A 23331-nucleotide genomic window follows, 5' to 3' on the forward strand; every position below is an offset into this window, starting at 1 on the left:
TGGCTTGAAGCCTTCTTCAGAGTCAGCAAGGGCAGGTCAACTCGCCTCACTTGCCCTCCTGCCTCCCCTCCTGTATTTGCCCCTCTCCTCCTGTCTGCCCCATCTCTCTGACTGAATCTTTGGTTTTTAAAAGGCTTACGTAATTATTTAAAGTTGGCCTACCTGGAATGTAAATTGGTACAGCCACTATGGAGAACAGTATGGGGTCCCCTAAAAAACTAAAAATCCTCACCATATGATCCAGCAATCTCACTTCTGGGTATATATCCAGAAAAGATGAGCGCACTAATTACAAAAGACACATGCATCCCAGTGTTCACTGCAGCTTTATTTACAATAGCCAAGACATGGAAGCAACCTACATGTCCATTAACAGATAAATGGATAAAGAAGATATGATGATCTCTTGTGACAGAACATGATGGAAGATAACATGAAAAAAAAGAATGTATATATATATATGTATGACTGGATCACTGCTGTACAGCAGAAATTGACACAACATTATAAATCAACTATAATAAATTTTTTATTAAAGAAGATGTGGTACTTACAATGGAATACTAATCATAAAAAAGAATAAAATAATGCCATTTGAAGCAACATGGATGGGCACAGAGATTATTATACTAAATGAAGTTAAGTCAGACAGTATACAAATATCATATCACATATGCAGAATCTAAAATAATGATACAAATCAACTTAATTACAAAACAGAAATAGACTCAGAGACACAAAACAAACTTATGGTTAATTACCCAAAGAGAAAGTGGGGAGGATGGTAAATTAGGAGTTTGGGATTAATAGATACACACTTCTATACATAAAACGATAACACAGACTACTGTGTAGCACAGGGAACTATATTCAGCATCCAACCTATAATGGAAAAGAATCAAAAAAAGAATAGAGGTAGGTAGATAGATAGATGTATAACTGAATCACTTTACTGTATACCTGAAACATTGTAAATCAATCATACTTCAATAAAAAAATACTTAGAAAGTTAACCATCAAAAAAGCAGATAAACAACAAGGATTCACTGTATAGCACAGGGAATTATACTCAGTATCTTACAATAAACTATAATGGAAAATAATCTGAAAAAAAATAACAATCACTTTGCTGTACACCTGAAACTAACACAATGCTTCAATTTTTTAAAAAGAATATTTAAGTTAAAAAAAAAAAATACAAGCTTGCCCACCTGGATCACTGAGGCTACCCTCCCTATCTTTTTTTTTTTTTTTTTTTTTTTTTTGGTCTTTTTGGCATTTCTTGGGCCGCTCCCGCAGCATATGGAGGTTCCAGGCTAGGGGTCGAATCGGAGCTGTAGCCACCAGCCTATGCCAGAGCCACAGCAACGCAGGATCCAAGCCGCGTCTGCAACCTACACCACAGCTCACGGCAACACCGGATTGTTAACCCACTGAGCATGGGCAGGGACCGAACCCGCAACCTCATGGTTCCTAGTCGGATTCATTAACCACTGCGCCACGACGGGAACTCCTACCCTCCCTATCTTAAAGTCCTCTGAGTCCTCACCTTAATTCAACCAGCAGAGTTCTTTCACAGCAGTACCCAGATTAGTACCCAGATGACAAGAATCCTGGGAAGACATCTTTAGAACTAAGCCTACCACATTCTTCTATATTCTGAGGTTTAAAAAAAAAAAAGGATGACACAAGTATTCCAATCTACCTGGATTTTTCGGTGTATGATAAGGAACTGGCACTGCTCTTACATTAATTATTTCGATTAAAGCAACAAATAACTCTGTTAAATATGGAGTTCCTGTCGTGGTGCAGTGGACACAAATTCAACTAGGTACCATGGGTTGCGGGTTCGATTCCTGGCCTCGCTCAGTGGGTTAAGGATCCGGCGCTGCTGTGAGCCGTGGTGTAGGTCGCAGACGCAGCTTGGATCTGATGTTGCGGTGGCTCTGGTGTAGGCCAGCAGCTGTAGCTCCAATTAGACCCCTAGCCTGGGAACCTCCATATACCAAGGGTGTGGCCCTTTTTTAAAAAGACAAAAAAAGACAAAAAAAAACCTGTTAAATAAATATTATCATAACCATCTTTATAACCAAGAGAACTATGACTCAGAAATTAAGTAACCTGCCTGAAGACTCAAGAGCTAGAAGTGGGAGAATCAGAATTAAATCGGATTTTAGCAGTCTAAAAAACCCATTTCTTCTAACATTTCTGAAAAGATGGCAAAATTATGACTTTTAAAAAAGAATGGCTTAGTTGATGGTAATGGGAATAAGGAATACTGATTTTTAAAGTAAGAGGGTGGAAAACTAATAGGAGTTAGCAACTAAATTGGTTCTGTAAATTAAAGGCGAAGAGAAAAATAAAATCAAAGCCAACTAACATTTACAGGACAAAATGAGGTTAACAAATCATGTTGGTCCAAAGAAACCTGAGTAATTTCTAAGAGAATATGGAAAACAAGTTACATTATCAAAAGTCCTAATAATTTTGAAAATTACTAAGTAGCCTTATAATGTAACATTAGTCCTAATACTAAGCAGGCCACAAAATACCATGTGTAAGATTGTACATGTATGTGTATGCACACGCATATGTACACATTTACACACTTTCGTTTATTTTATTCAATAAATATTTATGGAGCATTTCTTTTGTCCTGGATACTTGTCTAGTTGCTGGGGACGTAGCGAGAAACAAAACAAAGTCCCTGCCTAGAAACAGCAAAGAAATAAATAAACAAGTAAAAGTATAAGAGACAGTGATAATACCATGGAGAGAATAAAGCAGGGTAAGGAACAGGGAGCTCAGAGAGGAAGACTGGTATTTCCTATGAGCTGGTCAGAGAAGGTGACTGATATGGAGACATCAGAACACAGCCCCGAAGGAAATGAGTGAGCATGTGGGTGGGCGGGAAGACAAGTGCAAATGCCCTGGGGCAGGAGTGCACTTAGGGAACAAGAGGAATAGAAAGGAGGCAGCTGTAGCGGCAGCAAAATAAACAGTGGGTGGGAGCAGAGGGAGAAGTCAGAGGAGTCAGAGAAGTTGGGGGTGGGAGATGATGAGGGAGTGTTTCAAAGACTTCAGATGGGATCTCCTTCTTGGGAGAATGAGAAGCCATCAGAGGGTTCTGCATACAAGGAAAATGATAGAATTTATCAATAAATAAAGAACCGAAGTTCAAAACACCAACTCTCGCAATAATCACCTCTTCATGATGAGATGATTACTTACAAACTTTTGTTGTCTGGTTTTACAGATGTGTTGAGTTTTCCGTGTGCAGTGTTTACCTGTCAACACAAACTCTCTCCACGGATGAAGAACGTTATTACACAGACTTTATTTTATCATTAAGGAAAGAAGGGTCTCCGCTGCTTGCATTTGACATTTTAGTTTAAAAGTCAATTATACCGTTTTGTTTTCTGAGGAGGAGGAGTAAATAACTTTACCATCTCTTCGTCTGTGTCCTCTCTATAACGTCAACTTGGCCCGATTACATTTATTTTTCATGTAGGGAAATAGCAGGGTTTATTCCACATGGGTGCTGGAATGTGCATAGAAATTTCAACATTCAATTTTCATGTCTGGAAGGAAAGGAGCTTATAATTATGCCATGAGGTATAACTATAATTAGGTCTTCAAATACCATAGGTATCCTATGATCCAATTGTAAAATAACAGAGAGTTCTGGTGCTGTGTTATTGGGTTGGCTTTTTTCCCCCTTGAACCATCACATTCCTCAAACCTCAGGAAGCATGTGTAAATCTTATAGTTAAAGCTAATGCAAACTGTTAGTAGTACTTAGCACTGATGAGACTTTTATATGTACTTGTTGATGCTTTAAAAATTATGATGGCGGCTATGAGTTACATCCAGCAAAAGAGGCTAATGGCAAGTTTAGGTAAGTACATTTAACCTTGTTACCTCTAGTGATGCTAATAAGACTTTGCATTAACATGACGTCCTAATTGAGATTGTACAGTGCACCCTACACAAGCTCCTTTATGATTATTTATCTTCTTACAGGTTTTACTCAACTTATAGGTTTTACTCAAGTCTAAGGAGCATGTTTGTGTTTTGTGCGTGGAGGTGGGAGGCCGGGGGAGGAGTATAGACTGAAACTGCTTTCCCCAACTGCCTTCAAAGCATGAGTCAGATATTTCTTGACCTATACAGGATAGTGTGCGATATATAATATATAACATCCTATATAATTACACATATTCCCACTTTTCGATACTGCTTCCATTCTGGGAAAGAGAAAGATAAAATGAAAATAAGCACTCTCAATTCTTGGTTATATGATCTAATTACTGTAAGTAGCCCTATTCCTTTAAAATCAGAGTTACAGGCTCTAAATACCAAATCATCTTGGAAAGATGGGGAAGGTCTTTAGGGGAAAGGTAAAGGTATGAGAAACAGAGAATGTAAGCATGCTAATAAAGCATTTGAAAAATGTAAAATGCCTAATAAAGGTATCCCAAAATATTTCAAGAGCCAACTTCCACTCAAACATACCCTCTGATTACTAAAATCCAAAGTGCATAAAGTGTACACAAATACTCAAAGTCATACGGAGCGTGGTAGGGGCTATACTGAAGCAAAGAAGTAACTCCAGGAGTTCCTGTCATGGCTCAGCAGTTCGCAAACCTGACTAGTATCTACGAGGATACGGGTTCCATCCCTGGTCTCGCTCAGTGGGCCAGGTATCTGGCATTGCCATGAGCTCTGGTGTAGGTGGCAGACATGGCTGGATCCCTCGTTGCTGTGGCGTAGGCCAGTAGCTGCAGCTCCGATTAGACCCCTAGCCTGCGAACCTCCATATGTCGCGTGTGCAGCCCTAAAAAGAAAAGAAGTGACTTGAGGAAATAAAGAAATCAAATAAGATGGGATCTTTTAAACAACTGAATGATTCTCAGGAGCCAAGATTATCAGGAAACAAATAAAATTAGAGAATAGATTGAGAAATCTGTAAGGAAGAAAGAATTTTTTCTGAGTCTTGGAAACATGAGAAGGCAGTTCATATTCCAGCAGCTCCAGGTTTGTCCCCAGTAAATCTACATCACTCGTTTCTCATACAAAACCTACTATGGGGGCAGGGGGTGGTATTTAGCACTTAGTCAAAATGTAATATGGCTACAGCGTAGGAAACATTTTATGAACTGATGTAGCAATACAAATAACATGAGTATAGAAGATGATATCCAAAAGACAGAGCTTTTGTAGGCAGAAAATGACGCCATGTAAACAGCTACATAGACTATCATTCAACAGACTTTTTAGGTATTTGATAAACATCTTCACAGTTTAGTTTTTTCAGGTTACTCCCTTTCCTTGGGGAAAAGTATGGTTACCAGGCCGTTATTCTTCAAAACTTTCATTTGATACCAAAAAGCTCAGCAGGAGGAGAAAATTTTTTCCTTCATTAATTCAAAAATAACTCAAGCTCTAAGAGATCTCTAAAGCAGACTCCCTCTTCTTTTTCCCAAAATACATATGAAGCCAGAAACAGAGGATTATCAAATAAGAGTACTCAATGCAATTTCAGATTTTGAAATTAAACAAACAAAAGCCACCTGGACAAGGCAGTAAGCCCTGTATCAAGTGGGGTTTTCTTTGGGGGGGGGATGTAAAGGAGGGTCTTTGAAAAGTTAAGATGTCTTAATCCCTCTAATGCTGAAGCAAAGGTAAAATAAATAGTCTTCTTAGAACTGCAGACCTATGTAAACTAATTTACTAGCCTCCAACAATCCAACTCCAAGAAGTAACCGTCCTAAAATGTGAGTCAGAGAGGTCAGATGACTTATTAGCAATTCTTTTTTTTTTTTTTTTTTTTCTCTTTTTATGGCCAAACCTGGGGCATATGGAAGTTCCTGGGTTGAATTGGAGCTGCAGTTGAGGCCAATGCCACAGCCGGAGCATCCCAGAATCTGAGCCACACCCAGGACCAACACCACAGCTTGCAGCAACACCAGATCCTTAACCCGCTGAACGACAACAGGAACCCCTTATTAGCAATTCTGAGTCTTTCTTCCAACTTGCTCTCTCCTGGTCATGGCTGGATGTCAGGGCTATGATTGCCTAAAAGTAGCCTACCAGAAGAAGACTCTTCTAAAACAGGATGAATCCAGACTGCCAAGACCAAAGCACAACAGACGTTTCCTGTTCCTTCAGTAAATGACAACAATCCTAATGTAGACGACATTCCTGATTCTTGGGAGAAAGAAACAATAAACATGAGACTCTGTTTTGAATTCCTAACTCCTGTAAACCTAAGCTCCTATCAAATCGTCCACAAAATCTATCCAACTAGTAATGCAAACTAACCCCACAATAGCTAGTCTTTTATCAGGTTGGGATATTACCATGATAGCTTCTGTTTGAAGATATCCTCAAACTGATTTTTCACTCTGTGATAATAAATGTTATCATTGGCAAAGAATGGAAACAGTGATAAAGACTCAAGTCTTGTGCAATATGTCTTTCAATATTTACAAGTTTTATTAAAATACAGAAACAAATGATAATACTCTTTGGTACTCTCAGGTGGCCAAGGGAATGGCCTTATTAGCCATAGATATGTCAGAAACCTTACAGTTAGGCTTGTAGAAAATCAAAAATCTACATCAAGACTTTGATTTCTCTAGCAGATCTTGGAACTAGTCTATCAACCACAAAATACGAGTCAAAACTAGCATGGTATTAGGCCAAAAATATACTTTACTCTCAAAGCAAAAGACGTATTTGGGAAGTAGTTTTATTTAGTGGGCTAATCGCTAATTTCAAGATATTCTGTTTTCATTACTTATAATTCAATTTAAGTTTCACAACTTAGGTTTTCAATATTGAATGAAAGATTAACACTGACAAAGAAGTAACTGGAGTTTCCCTCCAATGCACAGCTTCTTTCGACCATAAACCATGATTTAACCTAAGGTAAAATGGTGCCCAGCATGTTTCAAAGACTAAGTACACTTGATAATAGGATTCAAGACCATTAACATAAAGCAAGGGTTTTTCCCCCCCCAAATAATATTTTTTAAAAGGATTTGAGCCAATGAAAATACAAGCTAACTTGCTAATAGGTAGAAGGCTTGAATGTTTTAACTCTGTTTTGCACTGCTGTATCGAAGCCAAGTAACTATTACTCCTTAGAGAAAGGGAGAAAGTTGGGTTAAAATATTTTTCCCTTCAATGCTGATTTATGATTTCCTCTAAAGAAAAGCACAGTTTCTGCCAAGAATAGGAAAACAAGGCTTAGCTTTCACATCAGGAAGGGAAAAAACCAAACAAACTGGTAGCAACCTTTTTTGCATATAATAATCACTATTATTTAGCCCACTCAAGTGAAACACAAAACCAAAGAAAGGAATAAGGAATCTATAGTCTTAACAGGATCTACCGAAAATAAGGAACAAGAACAGCCACATTTAGAGAAATTTCCAGAGCTTTTTCGGCTCTCTTCAGAAACAAATAGTTATTGTACTTTCTGTGACCTGTGCCACAGGGAAGAGAAGACTTTCTTCCACCATGCTAGTGCTCTGGATAAAATAATTTTTGAAAAGAACCAGGAGGAGCTGGCTATTTTACAAGCTCACATATTGTGGAAGGGGACCTGAGCCAACATCTACATTCAAGCGCCCACTCAAAGCCTGAATGTTTTCTGATGCATCTGGAAGAATCTTGCCACCTCCTCTAAATGGCTAGACTCACTGGGTTCCTGGAAGGGCCTGCCTTCCCTGAGTCAGACCACCCGCCCCACCCCGACCTCATCACCCGTTCAGGACTCCTCAGGGATCAAACAATACAAGCCTATTCCCTCTCGCGCTTGGCAAGCAGTTTTGTAAGAGCAGTCCTGTCTCTCATAACTTCCTCAGACATCAAGCCCCAGTTCTTCAAACCACTCCTAATAGGACATAATTTCCAGACCCCTGGTCACACTGTCTCTACACCCCAGTCCTGGAAACCCTCCAGTTTGGCAACATTCCTCTTAAAATGGAGTGTATGGGGTCCAGCATCAGAATCTCTGACATGGAGCACAAAAGGACCATTATCTCCAAGAAACTAGACACGAACTCACATTAAATCTGCTGGATGTGGTTAGGTTACTTTTCCTTAACTTTCTGTTTGCAGAGCATCAATGTTCATGCTCAACAATAACCCCCTGGGAAGCTTTTGTCAAACCAAGACATGGCCACAGTTAAATTTTTAAGATGTAAATTCACAACATGACATATAACCCTGTTATATTAAAATATTACCTGCTTTACTTTGCCCTGTCACGTACATATTATTTTCTGAATTTTGACTGTCATCAGCTGTCTCTCCCAGCTATGTTTCAACCGCAACGCCCAGTCACTGAGAAAAATGCTGAATAAGAGCCCTGCGGTAAGCTAAATTCCAAACCATTTCCTCCTAACACTCATCTTTTTTTTTTTTTTTTTTAACCAGAGAAAACACAAATTTTCATAACAATCATTTTCAACAGAATAATCAACTTCACTAGACTGAGAAATCTGGTGAATGTCAACATGTAAAGAACAGCAGATTAAAACCAGTTTTTTGAGAGTTCCTATTATGGTTTACCAGTTAAGGACCTGAGGTTGTCTCTGTGAGGATGCAGATTCGATCCTTGGCCTCATCCAGTGAGTTAAGGATCCAGCCTTGTGAGAGCTGCAGACACAGCTTGGATCCTACAGCTGCAGCTCACAGCTTGGATCCTACAGCTGCAGCTCCAATTTGACCCCCAGCCTGGGATCCTCCATATGCTGCAAGTGTGGCCATAAACCGCCCCCCCAAAAAAAAAACCAGTTTTGTTGGCCCAAGCGTGGTAGTTATCTCCACCAGCACTGGTGCCTCCACCATCATTATCTTGCTTATACTTGGCTATACAGCATCTCTAGAACTTAACGAGAGTTTTGACTGGACTGCCAACTCAGGTCTACAAGTTGCTAGTTTTAAGTCGTTTACCATAATACACATCTAAGGACTGTTAACAAGGTGGGGATTGTTAAGCAGCCCTGATATCAAATTAAATTTTGCTGACACCATGGCATTCCCCAAAGTTGCCTTTCTGTGCCCTGCTCAGTTTGTGAGACAGGTTTATCCAAGGCACTTATAAACTGCCTCTACAGTGATTTAAATAATGCATGTGATTCAGAAGGCATCCCAATTTTTCAACAGTTTTTCAGTTTAGGAGATCTGGAGAAGGGAAAAATAGTAGTGTCAGCTAAAAAAAAAAAAAAAAAAAAAAAAACAAGGCACAACCTCAAAGCTAAGAGTTATGTTTTATTTGGTGGACTTCAGGCTCAGGACACAGCATCTCAGATAACGCCGAGAACCTGTTCCAAAGAGGCAAGGAGGGGGAGCCAGGACATACAGGAGTTTTTGCAACAAAAGACCAGGTAGTTGAGACATCAAAAGATGATTGTTAATAATGAGACATCTCTAAGTTAAAGAATTTGGTGCTTTTCCACATAGGGGAAGATGCAAGAGTCTGAACTCACAAAAATCATTCCTTTGATATGCACCTTAGCTATATGGGGCCAGTATTCAGTGTTTTCTCATCCTGAGTCTCCTCAGGGTGCACCATGATGGGGACAAGAGGGGGGTGGTGGCTGCAGCAGGCATAGTTTCTACCCTGAGTCCCCTCAGGGCTCAACATCTGTCCACTGGGGCAGCTGTAATGTGATGACTTGATGGCAGCAATAGTCTTTGTTTACAGATCCGGAAAGCAGTATTTTCCCTCACAGTGGGAACCATTTGATCATTGGCCACAGGTGGCTCCACTTCCCTGTTCTAACAGAGGACACCCAAAAATCTTCTCAAAGGTACAGAGAATTACTAGGGGGATAAGAGGAGAGCCAATGATATAAATGATGTGAATGGCACTCCTGTGCCTGCTGGGTCTCTGAACATAAGACCCAAAGTGAACAAAGAGCATTCTTAGGACCCCTTTCCTTATCATCTCATGGCAGATAAACTTTATAGACAAGAACTGTTTTCTATTCAATTCACAGGTCACCAATTCATAAGAAATCAGTGATTCCCCCCTAGACAATTATCCACATACTGCTGCTTATTGAGAACTCATTGTGCACCTGGGATTTTTTCCATCACACGTTCATGCAGCATATCAGCCCCATAATATGCCAGGTACCCTTGGCTGCTGCTGGGCAATTCATGAAGTCAGTTCACACATGGTAGATAAGCTGGTTATCCAGCTGGGGAGCCAGAACCTTTGGCCTCTAGACAGTTAAGAGAGCAGTGAGGGCAACCTATCTGTAGGCCAGAAAAGGCTGCAGAAAAACACAAGACCGCAGGGTACAAAACAGCATTCACCAAGCGCCCTGGTGCACACAATCCCTAACCCAGCTGGACTGCGGGATGATAGAGGCAGCACTGTTGAGGGTCCATGGGAGAGACCAGACTTATCAGTCACCAATCTGAAGAAGCACTGCCTGAGTTCATCTTTATTTTCAATTGCCCCCAACCCCCCACACCCCTGACCCAGGGCAGCAGCCAGGGTCATGCTGGAGTGTATCAAGTTCATTGTCACCCAAGAGCCTTGAACCAGAGGAAAAGAGAAGAACCTTTCCACCATGAGACATGGACTTAGGGTCACATTCTGGTCCAGTGGGCTGGATATGAATGTGTTTTGCTCTCCCGTCCTCAGCCCCGTCTGTTCCTTCATCCCTTCCTCCAGGATCCACTGCCCAGCTGGGCCTCTCTCAATGCTACTCAAACAGTTATTCTCGGCTCCCACCATCCCTCCTTGAGACCTGCTACCCACAGCGTCAGTGTTCCTGACTGCAGTTCAGGGCAGCACAGCAAGACATTGGCTCTGAGGTTGACTGTCAGGGATTACTGCAGGAAAAGGGTATCTTGATCCCTCCAAACTGACTGCAGCTCAATTCTCTTCATTAACAAAGAGTCTCTCTATTCAAAAGATGTGGAAGAAACATGTTCACAATACGTTCCCTTTGAAACGTGGCTTGCAGGTGATGAGAATTTAAAACATAGCATCCATTTCAATTCATTGACAACACTCCTCAGAGACAAACAAATTCAGCATATGGCTTTAGGCAAGCACCCTGGTGAATCAGAACAAAAGCTGTGTTAGAATTGATTACAAATGTTCGAATCAGGGAGTTCCTGTTGTGGTGCAGTGGAAACAAATCCAACTAGTGTCCATGAGGACGCGGGTTGGATCCCTGGCCTCGCTCAGTGGGTTGGGGATCTGGCGTTGCTGTGAGCTATGGTGTAGGCTGAAGATGCGGCTTGGACCCCAAGTTGCTGTGGCTGTGGTGTAGACTGGCAGCTGTAGCTCCAATTCGACCCCTCGCCTGGGAACGTCCACATACCACGGGTGTGACCCTAAAAGGCAAAAAAAAGAAAAAGAAATGTTTGAATCAAAAGACCTTATAGAGCCTGAGAAGTTTGAGAATATCTAAAGCACCCCCCCATTTTAAAGATAAGAGAAATGGGGTGTTGGGGATCCTAAGGGTCAAAAACCTGGAATGAGGTTTGCTAATCAGAAACCAGGACTCCATGTTCTTCAGGCTCTTTCCATCTTCAAACATCTCTATTTATGTGCCAGAGTCTGTCAAAATTTATTTTTAAATGACAGAAAATCTATCCAGTTAAATACATGCTGCTTTATCTCTAGATGGCAGCTTGACACACAATCTTCACATCCTTTAGCAACACACCAACTTGAGATAAAAGTCATTAATTCCACAAAAGGAGAAAAATGAAAAGCCAAGTACTTGTTGAGTTGCCACAGAGAGTTTGACCAGCCAGCGTGTGAGCACAGACACCAGGTCCTCCCAGGGCCTGAGAAAGCAGGACACAGCATCAAAGCTGTCAAAAGATGACCTGGCCAATCATCTGCAGGTAACTTAAATTACACAACATCATCAAGTGTTTTGGTTTCATTTTCCCATTTTGGAGATTTCCAAGACCTGCCATGCAACCACCCTTCTAGTTCTCAAACAACTTCCTAATTTAAAATGTTCCTTGTCAATGACATCAATTGCCCTTTGGCTATGGGGAGGATGTAAATCATAAATAAAAAGCCAGTTCTGGAGTTCCCATCGTGGTGCAGCGGAAACGAATCCATTCTAGCTAATGCCGGGTTTAGAAAGATGGGACTAGCAGAGGTCTGCAACCCAGGGTTGCACAATTATTGTTAGCATCATAGTGGCCAGAGATGGAGAGATGGACATTCCCATCTTAGTGGAAGATCACCCCTTTGGGAATTCTTCACCCAGGCCTGGTTTAGATGCTCCCAGAGGACAATGCGCACCCCTCCAACCAATCACATGCTCCTGGAACCTTAACTGGGTCTGTCATGATTGTAAACCAACTTGAACCCAAGTACCAGGTTATAGAATTTACTTTTAATAGGAACTATGAGACCTTGGGAAGTTTTCTGTGTCCGTTTTCTCACTTGAAGATGGACCTAAGAGTATCTATGTCAGTTTCTTTGTTTATTAAAACAATATATATATATATATATAACAGTAGCCACCTCAGAGCGGTTGTAAAGATGAATATGCTCTTATGAATGATAGCACATGAAAGCACTGCAACCTCAGAAGCGATCAATAAATACCAGCTTATTATTACAAGTCCTAACACATTAGTTGTCTTCTCCTCTATGATTTTTTTAATGTTCACCAACTAGATAGATAAGTGCTAGCATGTGATGGGGGTTTTTTAAACCCACAAGATCTGAAATCAGACAGAAATGGAGTAGCATCCAGACTCTGCCATTTACTACCTTTCTTTAATTTAAAAGATACATTTTTTACACTTTAACATTGCTGAAACTGAAATGTGTCTCACATTCAGTGAAAGTGGGCATTATCTCTGATCTGGGGCAAGTTTTTTAAACTCTGTAAAACAGGTGACATTACCTTCCTTTCCTAAAGTTGTAGTAAGGCACAAACTGCATAGTCGTGCATCCCCCTAACACACAACAGGCAGCCCTGATAAACCATTTCATTGTGCACCTTATGAATCCAGTGGCTCATATATAGGAAGGACTCATTATCCATGGAAATTTAAAAACAGGACCCATACCCATTCTTTTCTCATGTGTGTGGATGTTCCTGCCAGAGTGGCCTATAGAGAAGGTCAAGGGCTTTAAGTTCCTGTGAACTCTCAGAAAGATAATGAAGAGACCCAGAGCCCTGTGAGAGGAGCTCCAGCTGCTTTCAACATGCCAGCCAGACACAGATAATGGTCCAGCCCCCACTCAGGGCCACTGATAGCATCTAAATCTGTGCTGAGACCAAGGTTAGGTTCAAAGTTCGTATGCTAGGGTCAGAGAGTATAGAAAGGTGATTTTTACAAACCTATTTACAGGTTTTTGGTTTTTTTTTTTTTTTTTTTGGTCATGCCTGAGGCATGCAAAAGTTCCCCAACCAGGGATCAAAACTGCACCACAGCAGTGAACACCAGATCCTTAACCCACTGAGCCATCGGGGAACACTCAGTTACCATTCTTTTTTCTTTTTTTTTCTTTTTAGTTGCACCTGCAGCATATAGAAGTTTCCAGAATAGGGGTCGAATGGGAGCTGCAGCTTCAGCCTGCACCACAGCCACAACAACACTAGATTCAAGCCACATCTGAAACCTATGCCACAGCTTGCAGCAAGGCCGGATCCTTACCCCCCTGAGCAAGGCCAGGGATGGATCCCACACCCTCATGGACACTATGTCGGATTCTTAACCTGTTGAGCCACAAGGGGAACTCCTCAGTTACAATTCTTGACCTGTAATAACAGCTACCTAGTTTTGAGCACTTACTTCACTAATCCCCGTTAAATTCTTCACAATACCCCTATGAAATATAACCGAATTTATCAGTATTCCTGTCTTCTGAGGGCCAGGTGTTAAAGTCACACCTTAATAAAGGGCAGAAGTCTGCCTGGTTCCAATGCCTACGTCCTTAACCACCACATTTGCTCTTATGAACATCAGCTGGAGAAGGCAGTGAGTCTCTCCCAAACTTTGAGGTCTCGCTTTCAACACAGCCAAGCATCATCCTTTCCAGCAGTGTGGCAGACTCTCCTGCTCCAGGTGGATGGAGGCAGAAGGGGTAGATGGGTGGCAGAGCTCTGTAGGGAGCTACAGTGGGTTTCCCATCCCAGCTGGTGCTGCCTCTGACTCTGGCCAGCCCTGGCAGACGATGTTTTTCATTTGCCCTTTGCCCACTGCATTCGGGCCTGATTTATTTCCCAGAGCTCCGGGCAGCACCCTGCAGATCACCTCTGTGTCCTCCCTTTTCTTGGTGGGCTTCCTCCATCTTTCTTTTTTTTTTCTTTTTTAAAACTTCCAGTTCTTCAAAAGTCTCTCTCCTCATAAGTTATTTCTTTCTACAGAGGACTGTACTTCCTGGCCAAGAAACTCTTTATTCATCCTCTGCAGATGTGAGTCACAATGAAAAGTCACAGTTGGAGATCTCTCATCTGAACTTTCCAGAACGTCCATGGTAAACACACATGTGCAGGCATGTGAGGAAAAATGGAGAAGCCAGAGGAAGAGGTGCACAGCGTTTTAAGTTTCCTGGCCCCCAATTAGGATGTCTGCTCCTTGCTCTATCAGATCTCCCAGGGATCACAGAGAAAGATCAGCCAAGCAGAGGGTTCGAGAAGATACACCGTGCATCAGCCTTCCCTCCACATAAGTCACTATTCTGCATACATTCCTTCTCGGCTGAGGAAACTCAGAGAGCTCTTTACCTCATACCATCTCCCATTTCTAGGCAATACGGTAAACCAGCTGATAAATCATGCAATCACCAAGTCGTCACATCCCTCCACGAGGTTCAGGGACGTGTGTTTTTAATACAGAACTGAAGGCCATGGCAGTTGAAGTTGTCAGCTTCTGAATAAGGGACAGTGACCTATTTAATCTCTCCACTACACCCATAAGGGAAATAAGGTGGTCACATCTGCCAGGACTTGGCCTTACAGAGGTCCCACGTGATGATGCCGATTGAGGCAAAGACAAAGACGAGAGCTGCTTAGGAGCTGAGGCGGAAGCACCGGAAGTGGGATCCATTGGGCAAAACACACCAACCCTATCACCTTTTCTGTGGCCAGCCCTGAATCCTGAGCAGCACACCCCAACTACTGAGATGATGGGTCAGCAGAACCACTGCCTCCTGCCTCGTTCACTTACTAGAAGAGAGAAAATGGCGGAAAACCGTGTGCATTTTTGCAGAAGTGACTTGATCTGCAGCTGGAAAGATATTAGGTATGATTGTGGCCTTGTTTAGTCGTCCCACTCACACCAAAAACCACAGCAGACAGTTTCAGCCACTTGCTAGGCAGGACTGGCCTTTGGAAATGCCAGAAAACAGATTATTTTTTCATATTAAAGTGATCCTTTGGCAAGGTGACGCTTAAGTCATTATCCTCAACTAGGATTAAACCACTGTATCAGGCAACTTCGACAGAAGCTATGCTCCTCCGTGTCTGCCCCCCATCCCTAGGGTCCCCCTGGAATGTTCCGAGTTTCATGGTCTGTGTGTTTTACTTGCCTTTCATGGTGGTGACCCACCAGTTCCATAAATTCAACATAAATTAAATGTCCCCAAACAAGTGGATACAATTAACATTCCAAACATGCAGTAATTCATGCTTGGGAAAAACTTCTCAATTACAGGTGAGCCATTTCACACACACACAAGCTGGCCCCTGCTACACCACACCAGGTGTAAATATTATCCAGGTATCTCATAAACTTCTGAGAGGTTACAGGTCTGAGTGATTTATCATTAACAAAGGGGTATGACCTCGTCCTTCGGTTTTGCTAAGGGATGCAATCTTTCTAACTTTGCAGATAAAGGGACTTTGCGTGCTGCTGGGATTCTTGTTTGTTTCTCTTTTAAAGGGTTATATTCCTTGGGATAGGGTAGAAGTCATTGTTGTGCTCCAACCAGACCCTGTTTTAGGACCACTGCACCCACCCCCAGCTGCTGCTGGCTCACAGTGAAGATTCTCTGCCAGCTGTGGGACACTGCTTCAACGAGTAACGTCCCCAGAAGGGGTGGCTGGCTGCCAACGAGTGGCTGATTCAAGGATACAGAGGTCCAGCCCTGTGCCTCGATCAGAGACAACTGGGAAGGGCCACCCAGCTCCAGAGCTTCCCAGAAGGGCAGCCAGGGCCTGCTCCAGTTAAACCCACACTGTCAGTCAGCTTGTCCTCTGCCCAACCCTGCCCTTCCTTTCCTCTCCCCTAAACTCCTTCAGCATCCAGTTCCTTGGTGTGCTTCCAGCAAATCCAACCAAAGACAAGCAGTTTTCTAAGTGCAGCAAGTTATTTTTTAAAATTGTACTGAGGAAGTTATGGGCACCCATTCAATCATAGGTCTTGTGAAGGCTGAAAACAGTCTTTGAAATGGAATTCTGATTCCATTTCAAAATTACCCATTTGCGAGCATCGGCTCAGACTGTGTTCTGAACACTAGCCCAATGCAGTCAAGAGGGACAGGAGTTACATCATGTGCAGGAGTATCACACCTTCACAAGTAAGGGAGGTGAAACCTCGCCAGGCGAGTCATCTGTATGTCGCAGCACCATGTGCCACTGGAAACTGACATCAGAGCATGGGGTGCTGGTCTGTGGATTTCACCCTTGACCTTAGAGCGTGCCCCTGCTTTATAACCTCACATCCTAGGAAGCCTTGACTCTAAAGCTACTTGATGAGAACAGTTCTACACATGACAATGAGTCCTGAATGCTTTATTCCCAACACTCCAAACTTTTAATAACAGGGAACAGTTCCTGGAACTGATTGATTACTGATGACTTTGTACTCTTGACCACATCCCCAAGAAAGCAGATGGCAGACAGGCCTGAGTGGGGATCAAGAGCCTCCACCTCTGCGTTGCTAGGGAGGCAGCACCGTCTCCCAGAAAAACCTCAAGAAACATCATCCCCAGGCTCTGGTCCAGGCTAGGGCCCTGGAATGGAGTTAAGGATGTCACAGGAGTAGAAGCTGGAAGGAAAGCAGGTGCCTGCCCAGCATCTCTATCTTATTACCAGGGGTTTGGCTTCAGAATGTTAAAAACATAGAGGAGTTCTGGTCATGGCTTAGCAGTGACAAACTCCGACTAGAATCCATGAGGATGCCAGTTCATTCCCTGACCTGGCTCAGTGGGTTAAGGATCCAGTGTTGCCGTGAGCTGTGGTGTAGGTCACAGACATGGCTCAGATCCTGGACTGCTGTGTGTGGCTGTGGTGTAGACTGGCAGCTGCAGCTCTGATTTGATCCCTAGCCTGGAACCTTCCATATGCCTCGGGTGTGGTCCCAAAAAACCAAAAAGACAAAAAAAAGGAAAAAAAGTAGATAACATACTCCCTATGAAAAAGTCAACTTAAAATCGTACTACTGCTTAATGTTTTACAGTTTTTTACACCTGGTCTCATCTGACACATCTCTCCCAGAGAGGGCTGGGCTGGTATTACCATCTCAGCGTTATGCCTGGTTAAATGACTTGCCCAGGATCACACAACTGATGAATGTTGGGATCAGATTGTCAGCTTCTTGGCTCAGAGTTCTTTTCGATAAAATTATGCCAATTTGCAATTTGTCTACATTATTTCTCCAGGCTCATGTCCAAAGCCCCAAAGCCTTGTTTCCCTCCTTCTGCCTTTCGGGCTCCTACCTTCATTCTAAAGACCTCCATTACATGGGAACAAGGACTACTGATGGCACGGGGTCTTGAACAGGGCCACAAATCACCATGAAAGGCCTCTCTCTCCCTCTCTCTCTCTGACTCCAAACACTCCAGACTCTTTGTGGGTACAACCCAGAGTTTCTGGAGTTTGGCTGACCAGAGGCTATGGGGGATCAAGTTATCCAACTTCTAGTATTCAGTGTCTTTGATGAACCTGGTTTGTGTCAGTGGCCTCCACGAGAGGGAGGAAGAGAAGAAAAAGCTTTAAAGAGCTCACCAGTTTCCTAGACACAATCACTGTTCCTAGGAAAGCTTTCCAACCCTGGTCAATAGGTTTTGCTACTGTTCTGTGAGGCCCTTTCTGGACTGTACTCTTGTCAAACTGGTATTCTGTTTCTTCTTTTTTAAAGTTTTTATTTTATTTATTTACTTATTTATTTGGTTGTGTCCAGGGCAAGTGGAAGTTCCTGGGCCAGGGACTGAACCTGAGCCACAGCTGCAACCAGAGCCACTGCAGTGACAAGGGTGGATCCTTAACCCACTGTGCCACGAGAGAACCCCATAGCCTTCTGTTTTCGCAGTACAGAAATGCTGGGGCTAAAGAAAGCGGCTGGGGATATGATGGTTTCAGGACCAGCAGCAAGCATCTCTGTGCCTCAGGTGGATGCATTAGAGCTTGTGGGCGGGCTAATGAGAGCTAATTACTCTATCTACTCCAAAAGCCAACCAGCAGCAACAAGAAAAGCCTGGTAAAACATGCTGGGTTTTCAGGCTTTGTTCGAAGGGCTGCTGCCAAAATGATTTGGCTGAAGTGAATGGCACAGGGCTGCCCAACTGGATTGTTATCTCAGGATCATAAAGCCTAGTATTCCAAGTCTTTTGTATGCTATATATCAAGAGTCAGGTCAGCACCAATGTCATCCTTCCAGACTTAATTTACCCTCTTCATCATTATCAACACTACCTCCAAATGCCCACTTTGGCTGCAAATTAAGAAATCAAACAATGGGCCTGGAATTTTAGGAAAACAGTTGCTTACTGACCATTAGAAGTGGGTGTGGCATTTTACAATGTATTACCCTCTGCAATAGTCACAAGATTTGGCCAGCAGTTCCCTCACTTTGATCCTTGGACTCCCTGAAACTCAGAAATCATGTCTATTTCACTTAATCACTGACACTTAACTACATCCGCGTTTTACGAGAAGCATATACATATGGCATGAATTATACAAAAGCACGACTCTAATTTATGAATTTATATAAATTATATTTTTAAAAGGCTTTCCCATCTTTGTCTCCCCATTAAAGAGGGGGCAGGGAATGGAAAAACCACAGAGCAGCAGGTCTAAACTAGAACAAGAGCATCAGTTATTAACTCAATAAAGACCCATCCTCTTCTATATCAATCCTAAGTAGATGTATTGTTAAAAATGTAACCATGGTTTCAGGGACAAAAAGAGATGGTCCAAGGCATATTTTAAAGAAGATTCCAAAAGGGTGTTATCGTTAACTCCATAGAAACAAGACCGCGCTGGATTATACTTCAACCATAACAACATTTACAATTACTTGACCCAATTTATTAAAATAGAAAAATCTGAATAAACATACAGTAGAAGTTAAACGGCAAGACAACCCTTATCTCCAAATTCCTTTTTTTTTTTTTTTTTTTTTTTTTGTCTTTTTAGCTATTTCTTGGGCTGCTCCTGTGGCATATGGAGGTTCCCAGGCTAGGGGTCCAATCGGAGCTGTAGCCACCAGCCTACGCCAGAGCCACAGCAACGAGGGATCCGAGTCGCGTCTGCAACCTACACCACAGCTCACGGCACTGAGCACTGAGCAAGGGCAGGGACCGAACCCGCGACCTCATGGTTCCTAGTCGGATTCGTTAACCACCGCGCCACGACAGGAACTCCTCCAAATTCTTTAGGCAGAAATAATGTTAGTGAAAGTTTTTTTTTTTTAAGTGATAAACAAGATCTAGCATAAGGACCAGTCAGATCCAACCCAGCTTTTATACAGTATGAAAAAAATGAAGATTTCTGCAACATCTCTTTTTCCTGAGTTATTTAGAAACCTGGTCTTTTCTCATGATTTTCCACAACTTTTCCGTAAGGCTGATCTGTTATCTGAATGTTTATGATACATGGACAAGTAACAACTTTATGAATAATGCCAAAATTCTCAACTATGTGTGTAAAGGAATGCCTGGGTTGTTGTCCTTCTAGAGAGCTGTCTGTGCTTTTTACGTAAATCCCTAGATAAAACACGTTTTCATTTGGCTCTGAGTATAGTCCTAAACTGGAGGGGGTGGGGGTCATCATGAAATTCTCCAAGCAAAAGGATTCTGGAGAAATAGGTGATTTATCCATACCAGAAAAATACATCTACCAAACGGGAAAATAAGTGGAGCAGATAAATGTTTCTTGCACTTACATATAAATAACATTTACTAAAATTTCACAAGTCTGAGCCTTGTATTCTGAAATTTCTAAACAAAAAAGAATGGCAGCATTTTCAGCTTTGAGACTAAGAAACACAATGAGCTCATGATGGCCACGCATCACTGAGGCCACAATGAATGGGGCCAGGTCCTGTGCTAGGCATCTCACATGTACCACTTCGGTGTAATTTAATATTCCTACAAGGTTGACATGGCTGTTCTCATTTTAGAGACGAGGAAACCAAGTTACAGTGCTAAGACATGACTAAGTTGGGATTCCATCCAAGGTAGGTCTGACTCCAAAACCTAAAACAGTTGCTCTGCGCAATAGCATGGCCAAGAAATGTCAAGCAGAGATCACAATGATGGGATTGTTTCCTAAGCTGAGGGGATCAGCTCTGGAGTCAGAAGCTCCAGATTTTAATTATGCCTCTATGGAGTGGTGGTTTCCTGCAAATTAATGGAGATGAAAATAGTGTTTAACCTCATAAAGTTGAAGTGAGAAGCACATAAAAAGAGCCCAAGTGAAAGAGCTTTACAAAACAGGTGAGCACTGTTATTGTTACCTCCCTTCTCTGGCTGCAGCTGGTGACCTGCAGGTGAGCCGGGCTGTGGGCTCCTGGCAGTCCACCTGCAAGGCAGGGAGCCACCTCCATGAGGCTTAGCGACACAAAGACTGGAGCCCAAGAGAAAGGAACTTAATAGGTGGGGAATGGGGGGGGGGCTCTCCGCTCAGTCTACCTTCTCCTGTACTAAACACATAAACGGTTGTGGGCCAACTCTGTGACAGGCATAGCCAGCTGCTGGTCCCAAGCACTCAGCCACTTGGGAAACTCTGGAAGCCCCCTTGCTTGCAGCAAACTCACTCCCGCCCTGAAGGAAAAGAAATTTAAAACAAAACCAAACTACTGGGGGCCCAACAAGAGCCTTAAACTTTCTCATCATCTTTCCCTATTCTCTCTCTCATACACACACACACACACACACACACACACACACACACACACACACAGGAAGCAGATGTGAAGGTTCTTCCATGGTACCCAGTGGATGCCTCTATTAGGCTAAGCACTTTTATCCTCATTAGGAAACTTAATAGTAGTCTACTTTGGGATAGAATTTTAAACAGTCAGTATAGTGACTTCCAGAGCAGAAATGGTTCATTTGAGCATAGAAAAGGAAGGCTGAAGATCCAAGGTGGAAAAAAAAATCCATATATCTGACGACATACAAATTGTTAAACTTATATATCACGAAAAAAAAGAGGTGAAAATATTTGCAGCAACTATGAGAAAGGGTTAACATGTGTTAAGATGTCAAAGACATAGAGTTTACGACAAAATGAGAAAGGTACTAATTCCCAATAGATCAAATGGGGAAAGTACGAGAACAGTTTGTTAAACAGGAAATACAGCCAACAGACATGTACATGTTTGACCTCATGAATATCAAGTAAGTTTTTTAAAAAAGAAAAATGAAATAGCTTTTCTCCTAGAAAGTTATCGAATGTCACTAAAATGAGACTATCACTCTGCTAAGGGCAGAGTAGTAGAATGAGCAGACACTTTTTTGGCAGCTAATATCAATATGGGTCAAGAAAACGATGCACTGTGACCCACACCTTCAGTTTGACTTCTGGTCATCTTGTGAAGACAAGAATTATGAAAATACAGAAAATGCTGACTACGTAAAGCTGTCATCAAACGTTGAAAACAGGCTGTGTGCTCTGTAATGGGATTAAATACATTATGAAACACCCATAAGTGGAATATCTTACAGTCCTCAGAAATAATATTTAAGATATTGTAGTAGTGTTAGGAAATGTGAATAAAACAATGTGAAGGAAAAATAAAGGATAAAAATTACTCAGAATACTTCAAATAAGGAAAAAATATATGAACAGGAAAAAAAAGGTAGGATGAGTTCCCACTGTGGTGCAGTGAGTTAAGAATCTGCAGTGGCTCATGTTGCTGCAGAGGGACAGGTTTGATCCCCAGCCCAGCTCAGTGGGATAAAGGATTCAGTGTTGCCGCAGCTGTGGTTCAGATTCAATCCCTGGCCCAGGAACCTTCATATGACGCAAGTGTGGCCATAAAATTAAAAAATAAAAAGTTTTTTTAAAAAGGAAACATCCCAACAATACTTGTTCCTTCTTCATGTGGTAAGAATACTGGGGACTTTTTTTTTTGGCTGCACCCGTGGCTTGCAGAAGTTCCTGGGGCAGCATTCAAACCTGTGCCACAGCAGTGACCCAAGCCGTCGCAGTGACAATGCCAGATCCTTAAGCCACTAAGCCACCAGGGAACTCCAGAGGACCTTTTTTTAAAATTGTATCTTATGTTTTTTCTCTAGCAGTCAAATCTTCTAGAAGGTGTATATATTACTTTTATAATTACAAAAAATTTTAATACTCTCAACTTCAAATCCACAAAAAAGCCCAATAGATGGACATCCAACTGCTCTCCAGGTCACTCGCACAAATACCAAAACACTGTGCAAGAGCAGGTAAGGCAGTGAACAGGGGGAAGGAAGCTTTGTTTTAAATCTTGGGCTATAAAAACAATAGGCTTCTTGATGTGAAAACAAAAACTTCTCATGTCCCACTTATGAAAACTTATTTTGGTAATTCACAAAACATTTTCCCTCAGAGGATTTAAACCCATACACCAAAATTATCTCCACAGAACAAACCAGTTAAGCAAGCAGGAAGTTTACTAGGAACACCCTAAAAATTAATAATTGTTTTTACAGCTTTGATAAAGCCACGCCAGCTCATGTTAGTACACAGTGTAACACATACAATCTCCAGTGAGTCTGTCACTTCTAAACAGGAGAGCGTGAAAGCCTTAGCATAAGATTTTTCTCGTTGAGAATCATGGATGGGTTGGCGAAATTAATAGGTTCTCCTCTCAAAGGGTGATTTCTTAGAGTAAAATTAGCTATGCCAAACTCTTCGCATTCATTTTCTTGTTTCATCTTCACAAGTCTACAAAGCAAGGTTCCTCCGTCTCGGCACTACTGGCATTTGGAGCCAGGTATTTCTTTGTTGGGGGCAAGGTGGGGAGTGGGTTGTCCTGTGCATTGTAGGATGTTTATCATCATCCCTGGACTCTACTTACCACGTCTGTCTTCCCTCCACCCCCAGTTGTGACACAAGACGTGTTTTCTGACATTGCCAAATGACTCCTACAGGG

At 42.2% G+C, this 23331-nt stretch overlaps 1 protein-coding gene and 1 long non-coding RNA gene across 51 annotated transcripts in view; one reads left to right on the top strand and one right to left on the bottom strand.

Annotated features, from left to right (window-relative positions):
* Positions 1-23331, bottom strand: part of PPFIBP1 (PPFIA binding protein 1) — a 191503-nt gene that overhangs the window by 156042 nt on the left and 12130 nt on the right. The gene's annotated exons all lie outside the window — the stretch shown is intronic.
* On the top strand, positions 1240-3454 carry LOC146403364 (uncharacterized). The gene is made up of 2 exons (XR_014803691.1): positions 1240-1308; positions 2644-3454. It is a non-coding gene; the product is annotated as an uncharacterized LOC146403364 (long non-coding RNA).

This window comes from Sus scrofa, chromosome 5 (assembly GCF_054392235.1).
Source record: "Sus scrofa isolate SSC_HxYL_T2T_F1_AM1 chromosome 5, Sscrofa_HxYL_maternal_Yorkshire_Landrace_v2.0, whole genome shotgun sequence".
Lineage (NCBI taxonomy): Eukaryota > Metazoa > Chordata > Mammalia > Artiodactyla > Suidae > Sus > Sus scrofa.